At 28.7% G+C, this 9247-nt stretch overlaps 1 long non-coding RNA gene across 1 annotated transcript; it reads left to right on the forward strand.

Annotated features, from left to right (window-relative positions):
• The first annotated feature begins 581 nt into the window (after positions 1-581).
• On the forward strand, positions 582-3028 carry LOC147803026 (uncharacterized). The gene is made up of 3 exons (XR_015429920.1): positions 582-768; positions 871-981; positions 2799-3028. It is a non-coding gene; the product is annotated as an uncharacterized LOC147803026 (long non-coding RNA).
• The last annotated feature ends 6219 nt before the right edge of the window (positions 3029-9247 follow it).

Raw genomic sequence — 9247 nt, forward strand, 5'->3', positions numbered from 1 at the left:
TAAAAATAATAAAAAATAATAAATATTGTGTATATATATATGTATATATATATAAAATGTATATATATATGTATATATAAAAATAATAAATAATAAATGTGGAAAAATAATAAATATTGTTTTTCTATAAATATTTTTTTAGTTTGACTTGATACACATATAATTTAATAGGATAGTATTTTTTATTTTCAAATTTAGTGGATAACAATTGTAAAAAATGAATGAAAACAATCCCACGGACAATGAGACGGATTTAAGGTTATGTCAAGGTACGTCTCTTGTGAATATCAATTGATTGTTAGGTTTTCTCTTCTGAAATTACATTATGACGCATTCACATACATTATTAATACAAATACATTTTCCAGGGCGAGACGATGAGGCAACCACAAGCACTTCCAATGATTTAAGAGGGAAAAATGCACAATATTACCGTGATTACAGAGCACGGAAGCAAGCGGAGCAGGAAAAAGAGTCATTAAATAGAACTAGTGATCCTTCTACGACTGCTGATTCTTCTACAATTAACGTCACAGGTTGCGAAGTTTAACCAAAGATTGTATAAGTATAAAGATGGGAAATTCGCGAAAGTCGTAACAAAATTTGGCACAATGCCAGCGCTTCGTGTACGGCGGAGAAGTTTGTCTCCAGGGGCACAGTGCAGCGCATGCGCAATATCATCCTTAGTTTTGGAAGGAGAGTTTGGAGAGAGAAGCAAATGAGAAATCAATCAATGGCGGACGTTAATTTGACAATTATCCCTAACAAGTAAGTGCGCTTTGTATAACCTATCTTCTGTTGATTTTTTTCTCCTTGTTTTCAGTTTTAATAAAGATTCTAATCCTCTTTTTTTCTTTCAATATTTTTCAGTGATTCTTCTGTGCGCAAAGCAAAGAATTATGATAGATGTGCTTACTGGAATGTAAATAGAGCGGGTTATCCAAATTTGAAATTGTTTCGCTTTCCTCAAAATATCGAAATGTAAGTAAATAGTTAAGCATTTTCGAAGATTTCGGTAAATTATTTTTCAATGATTGATTATATTAGCCTATTAGATAAGACTGACTTAGAATTGTAACTAAATGTGTGACTAATTTATAGTGTCTGACTTTAAATTAATTTCATTTGGTTTTTAAATTCTGTATAATTCCATAAGTGCGTTTATCTTTTTCGGTCGGAATTAAATATTTACAAATGAAATTTATGTATATAACTAAGTAAAAATTTAAATGTTTTTCAAGAAATGTGAAAAAGATCTATAAATCTGACATTTTAAATTTTTGAAAGTTCATTACGTATAGAAAATTATTTAAATAGTGTTAAGTGTAAAAAGTGTTACTTTTTATTCATATAATATTTATAGAGTGGTTTATAGTAGATATATATATTTTATTTATCTGTTAGCTCTAAATGTCCAGTAAACAGTACCGTCTTTACTTATAGGCACACAGGGCAATGCCCGAGGACCCCATTTTCTCAGGGGGCCCTAGAGAATCGTACTTTTTTGAAAAATTGCATTAAAAAGAATTTAGGGCTAAAAACATTACCTTATATATTCAAAAAAATTTTTTTTATAGAGTATGCATTTTTTTTCTACAAATGGTGATTGCTTATCAAACACCAATAATTGGAGTAGTTTATCACCAAGAAAACTTAAAAAGTCAACCGAAAACTATTTTTTTTATTTTATTATATGAGGATTACAACAGGTTAGCGTATCAATTTTTTTTAAACTATGCATAGTTTAAAAGTACTTTATTTGAGTTTTTGTGGTAATCAAAATTAGTTAAAATTATTGTATTATACAGTCCCTGGCCAAATTATTAGACGCACTATAAGATTCTATGTAAAATCTTAATTACTCAGGTGATACTACACAGCTTTATTGTATTTACGCTACTGAAACCGGTTTGTACTTGTTTACGTTTGTGTATCAATTGGTTAAATTAGGCGATATGTAATATAAATTCGACAAAATGTAATAAAAATACAGATTATTTATTGTATCAGGTACTATATTATTATATTATAATAATTAGGTCAAATTAATAGACGCACTGTAGTTTTTTAATAATGACATGATTTGCACGAGTTTACATACTATACTTTTATAATTAAACATACGCGTTAATTTCTTAATACAATGTATTTAATTATAAAAGTATTAATATACATGTTAATACTTTCATAATTGAACATACAAATGAATTTTCATTCAGGAGATTTTTCATTCACCTCCTATTTGCATTTATTTTTAACGTATTTCATTTCAATGTTAACCAACTGATACACTAACGTAAAGAAGTGCAAACCGGTTTCAGCCGAGTAAAAACAATAAAGCTGTGTAGTATCACCTGATAATTATAATTTTACATAGAATCTTAAAGTTCGTCTAATAATTTGGCCAGGGACTGTATCTCAGAAATGATTTATTTTTTGTATGTGACGTTTTTTAGTTTGTTTTTAAACATTACGACACATTATAGGTCTAAAATATTTTTGTGCCCAGAGCCCCTGCATGCTATGAAGATGATACTGCCAGTAAAACATAAATTTAATTGATTTTGGTATTTAATCACCCAATGAATTGTTATGTTAATAAATTTCCTTTCTAAATATTTTCCTTAAGCACTGTCTGCTTTTTTAAAACTATTTAATAAAATATTAGTACTTAAGAAAAATAATACATATAATTTATTAATGCCATACATTTCAAGTTCCGTTCTCGAATTAGACAGCATTCTTATGTCATATTAGCACTTTAATCGTACTGTGTGATTTTTTTTTTATAATATTAGGTGCAAGAAATGATTAGAGGCCAGCAAAATTGTATCGTTACGGAATGTTGATACTGACAGACTGACTACACAACAGATGTAGATTGTGTTCAAGACATTCTAAAATTAAAGATTCTGTATCAAAAATAATGCAGACTTGTTCTTAGTGCAGTTCCAATGAACCAATATTGCATCCTTTTAATTTTATGTTATTTTATTTCATAAACTTGCTCAAATATTTATTTATTGTATAAAATGTATACAATTTTATTTGTGTAATTTTTTATTTTATTGAAAAGTATATTCTTAAAATATATAACCAGAAAGAATATTTTTAGATAAGTTTAATAAAGATAAAACAAATTCTGCAACAAGTGTCTTGTTTATTTTTTTAAAACTCTAAGTATATATATAATTGAAAATTTTTATTCATATATAGCACATTTCTTATACATATACACACATGGAAAAATTAACAAAGAGAAAAAGTTTTTTTTTCAAGGGAAAATAAATTTTACTCAATTTTTTAAAGTTTTAATGATTTTTTATTTTTTAATATAAATTACTTTTGTTAAATAAATATTTACTACTTTAAAATAAATTATAATCCTGCTAAATTTGTGAACTGAAAAAAATTTAAAAGCAAAATCGAATTCGATTATAATTAACGGAGAAAATATGAGTGCATTGGGTGAAAATCAAATGATCTGCGTCTGTTCTTCAATCGCTCTTGACGGTGGCTTTCCTGCATTACACCTTCAGCGCCCAAGTTGGGGGAAAGATCCTTACGACTTAACATTGATAGTATAGGAAGTTTCCCTTCTTTACGCGAAGCGTATAAGTTCTTTGGTTTAACTTCTTCCACGCGAAGGGACTCCACGCACTATTTTTTTCTCTTACTCTCTTTGCTGACAAGAGTTAAAGGAAAGTATCAATTATATTGTTTTTAGTTAATCAATTTTGGACCATCATTTGAATTTCTTAAATTTACGTAAAATATATATTAATATTATTGACTTTTATAATATTACTATTTTTTTAATATATTAACATTACTAACTACTAAATTGTTGACTTTTCTAATTTCGTTGGTAATAAAATTTTGACAACTTATTTTAACTTTTTTCACCAATAAAAGAAAGAATTAAAATTTCAAGCTTACCCTTTGCTACTACGACTAATAAAGTTTTCCCCGCAGAAACTGTAAAAGTCTGCAGCTATGACCTTGGTTTTTAATTGTTATATTATGCTTAATCGTACGGCATTAAACATTTCACGTGTATGTAGTGTTCATAATTTGCAATTTAGGCATTTATAAAATTTCATAATCGCAATAGTTAAGAAAATGTATTGAATATTTTTGTGATCTTTTAGAATTTAATAATGCCTTAAAAATTACATATAAGTTTACTTTGTATAAATTTGGCTTACTGTTTAGGATTTTGTCTGAATTTGTAGGATTTTGTTTGAATTGAAAATTGTCTGCAAACTGTCTCCAGTGTAATACTCCACTTATTCTCCGTTGCAAGTTAAAAAAAGACTATTGCGGTATAGGATTTAAGTAATCATCCGCGACTGCAAATAGTTCCGTTTTATTTAGCTATCAAATTATATAATTATGCTTTAAAACAATATAAAAGTTTTTAATAGTTAAACTCGTCGGATAGAAATTGAATTAGTAGTATTTTACGTTACCATGTTACGTTGTTTTAAGAGTTAAGGCCTGGTTTCTTAGGACAGGACGCCGTCAGCTGGAAATCAGCGCTAACCTCTGATTGGTCCATTTGTGAGTTTGATAGTATACGTCATCGAACGCTCATCTGGAACTACAATTGCCGTCCAACTCAACTGCAGTTGGATTACAACGTGACGTTAACGACAGAAGCAATGGCGGACAACATCCAACAGAGCATTGAGATCAGCCAAGCTTCTTCATCAAACATAGCACTCTTCATTTAGCTCAGCTATAATGTGTTTTTTCTTGGACAAAGTCATTATTTGCTCTCTAAAACACTGGTCGGCAATAACAAAATCAACACAAATTCAAAATAAATATTTGTTTACGTTATTAACGCATACGCAATGAGAGATAATGTCTGCGTTGGACCGACTGCTCACGCTGAGCTAACAAAAAAGTATTTTTTGGCGTCAGCTCTACGTCAACTTTCCGCTGACGCCCAGATAAGGCGCTAGTCCTAAGAAACCAGGCTTTTAGTGATGTTGATATTCGTCCGCACTAGGAGCTTGGCATCCATTTATGCAGATGCAAACAGGTTCTCTCCAGAGGGATAATGGTTTTTCTTAACTTTCAACAGATTATAGTTACAACCGCTCGCGTAATTTTTTACTTTCAGATATCTTGTGTCGAAGATTACTCGTATTTATCCTATCAAAATTATTGAAATTTATTACACGTTTGAAACATAGAATTATTTTGTTTGAAGAAGTAGAAGAGTTTCCTTATCAAATTCACATTTACATTCTTAAAAATATGAAAATTTCATTTTCAAAGCATTTTATTCACCAGCTCGATGAGTTATCAAAATTTTAACACGGGAAACGAAATATTGAACTAATAGTCAGTGGGTTTTTTTTATAAAGTTCTTGAGATTTAAAATATAAGTTTAGAATTTTATTTAAGCAAATAAGAATTTAAGACATAAAATTTTGCAATACTAAAATAATTTTTTTTTAAAAAATTCTAAATAGATAAAACTTCTTTGAAAAAAAAAACGCGCTAATTCCCAATGTGTAGTTAATTAGGAAAGAAGCAGAGATTTTTCCACACATAGTAATTTTTCTAATTAGAGAAGCTAAACTTTTATGCTACCAATAATACTTAGCAAGTTCACTTCATTTATTAAGAATTCGTTAAAGTATTTAATTAGACTCGTTTTATTTGTAAATTTGACGCATATCAAATGATAATTTAAGGAGTTCGAATGTTTGAAACTCTTCGAATTTTTGAATCTTTATATTTTAAGATGGAGCAATGAGGTACCTTTCGAGTGGTAGGGAAATTATATAATTTCCCCACGTTACTCCCTTATTCTACGAGGCTTTAACATTTGACTCTTATTGTACCCATTCTTTTAAAACCATATTTTCTAAATCGTGGTTACTTTCGCCATCTTTTTAGAGATCTAGAAAACCAAATCCCTCGGATTTTTTTTTGTTGAGAAAATACGCTTTTTCTGCACACAGAGAATTTATTAGTAAAATTAATTATTAGTAAAATTGCCGCACTGTAAGGTAATGACAATACGGGTAAAAATGGACATAATTCTGTTATAAAAAGCATTTTATTCGGCAAATTTTTGTTCATATATGGCTACGGTTTACCAGAAATTCTAGTTTTTAAAATTACAGTTCTTATTTCCTCACATTAATTAAAAATACAAAGCCAAAAGGTAAATTTTAATGAAAAAAAATTGGTTTTTATGCTATGCCCTAAGGCAGTGTTTCCCAACCTTTTTATCACGGCGGACCTGTCAACGTTTGATAATTTTACCGCAGCCCGCTGGGGGGGGGGGTTGTTGTTGATTGTTTATATTTTAGATTATTTTGATTTATCAATTTCAATTTAATTGTATTTAAACACGCCCTCAAAATGAAATACGGTTACCCCAAAAAATGAATATAAAGCGATTTAACATTTCAACAAACTAGAACGTTACATCATGAGAACCCTGAGCTTGTTTCTTTGCAATGAGACTGTTCCATCTAGGGGTAATCGGAGAAATCATACATTTCAAACATTTAAAAATTTATGTCGCTACCTTCGAGGATCCCCCCTTTTTTTTAAATAAATAAAATTTTAATGGAACACAGATATTTTTATTTATATTATTTTATAGAATTTGGAGTATAAACCTAATTCAGTTTCAATGAAATGGGTGGCCCGGTACCATTTGATCCCTGGACCGGTTCCGCTCCGCGGACCGTGGGATGGGGAACACTGCCTTAAGGTATCAAGGTAAATTTACCAAATTGAGCCGCATTTACAAAATTTTATCATACATTATAAAACCATATTTTATTATCATTACCAAAGCACTCCGGTAAAAATTATCAAGATTTTAGGTGTTCCCATAGAGCCAAAAATGCGGTAAATTTTATCATATTCTGCCAGCTTTAATAGTAGCAAGTGGAAGATTATGTAACGAAATAAACAGATACCATTAGTTTAAATTGGGCCAAACTTTTCAGATTATATCTTGGCATTTACATTAGATTAGGAGTATTTTATTAATTTTCTTTATTGTTTATTATGGGTACAAATATAAAATTTGTACTTTTGAAGGTATGTTAGATTACCATTATTATTTTTTAGCTAATTTTTATTAATATTTTTATTTGTTGCAGACACTTTTAATAGTTATGTTACACATATGAATGGTTTCATTTGAATTTGGGAGCACCTTTTTTGTGATAGTTTATTTTCCTTCTGTTTTTAAATCTATAGAAATTATGCAGTTTGCCATTTTGTAAGATTTTGTTTAAAAACATGTTTTTTATTCTTATAGTCAAATTTGCTAAAAGCTTGAAAAAACTATAGGCAGTCCTGAAGTAATGGTAATTTTTATGTGAATATATTTATCATTTAAATTTATTTCAATCATAATAGTACTTGTTAACAAACTTTCTTTATTCTACAACGCTTTATTTGCTAGTTTTTATGCTTCTTAAGTTCATATTTTATTTACGAAAGCTTTTTTCTTCGAAAGCATAATTTAATTTTCGTTAAAACCTAACCTTTGATGTTTCTTTTTTTATTTTTATTCTTCTATAAAAATATTACATTCTCCTTCAGTTAGACCTTTGTTGTTTATTTTATGTTTCTCTTATTTAAAAAAATGAAAAGTGTTTCTTTTCGTTAAGTTACTTATTAAAATGGTGCAACAAAAAGTAGTAACTAGTTTTAAGAAAATAAACATTCCTTGAATAAGTAAGAAGTTTTAACAAGTAAGTAAGAAGAACGGCATTAGAATAAGGAAAATAAAAGGGGCACAAAAATTCAATACTGTTTCAAAAATACTTCGTATCATTAAACGAAAAGTTTGATATCACTTTTACTATTCCATGCTAATATTAAACTTCATGAATGATCCTAAATTAAGCACATTTTGTAAACTCATTTTTTTTGCTTATGGGGGTAAGTTCTTACAAACTAGTTGGAGTGTTTACATTTAAATTGAAGCTCTATGATTTAAAATACAAGTTCCAATCGTTTTTTAATGCTTACGGGAAGAATTCATCACTAATCAAAATTCCGATCATTTGCCAAGCAATAGTCAAATCTAAACCGAAGCTGTGGGTCTGATCATAAAATCAGCTTCAGTCGTTTTTTGATTTCTGCAAATAAAGTTTATAGTTTACTGAAATTTTGATTAATTTTTCTATTTTATAGATATTTATACACTGTAAAAATTCTGGATCAAATTACGTAATTAAGTACCGGTACTTTGGGTACATTACCCGTAAAATATATTTTACCGCGTAAAATCCATTTTTACTCTAAAATATTATACCGTAATTTTTATAGTGATATTTATTTAATTTCAGTGAAGCAATGATTTTACGGTAAATATTACTGTGGAAATATAATGTATATCAGATTTTTTGTTCCGTAAAATGTTCCGGTAAAAAGTACAGTAGCCCGAGTGCCAGTACTTTTTACCGTAATTTGATCCCGAATTTTTTAGAGGGCACTGCAAGTGCATTCATTTGTCACAGTTTCATTCATTTCTTTCTTGTAATGCTATACAAGCAAATAACTTTCGTTAAAAGTAAAATTTCATTACAAATATCGTCAATCGAAAATGTGACCATTTTTTGACATAAGAAACTTACAGCACGAAGCAAAAAGGAAAAAAATTGTAAAACATAATAAAAAATTAAAAATCACGTTTTGAGAGGAATGAAACGACACGAAGAGCATCACAAAGCTGGACAAAAGAAGGAGACGCTCATCAGTTTCGCTACAAACTTTTAGACCTAACATTTCCCACAAATCTCTTAAAAACGAAAAACGTTACGTTTCTACTTTTTGCTAGTTTAGATGTGACACAAATAAAATTATTTCTCCTTATAGGTCCACTTGAAAAACTTAATCTTTATTATTATTATTTTCACTAATTATCTAAATTAAGTATGCGGTGGCAAATATGGGAGGTTTTTATACTTCTTTACAAGATAAAGATATAATTTCGCTTCCGATAAAATTTACTCGAACTTAAAATAATTTTTTTTCATTTTATCATTCTGCCTTGTATTATTCTCTTTGAAACCCACATAAAAATTTTCTCAATGGAAAAATTTGCCTTTCGAAGTAAATACTTCAATAAATTAAAAGAAAAAACATCTCAATTAATTTATTGCAAACTATTATTTAATAACTTGCACTAAAGCAAATAAATATTTAAACATAAAGATCAAACAGTGTAAGATTTATCATTATTTGATTTCTT

Source organism: Parasteatoda tepidariorum, chromosome 10 (assembly GCF_982258835.1).
Source record: "Parasteatoda tepidariorum strain Cologne lab strain chromosome 10, Ptep-v5.0, whole genome shotgun sequence".
Classification (NCBI taxonomy): domain Eukaryota; kingdom Metazoa; phylum Arthropoda; class Arachnida; order Araneae; family Theridiidae; genus Parasteatoda; species Parasteatoda tepidariorum.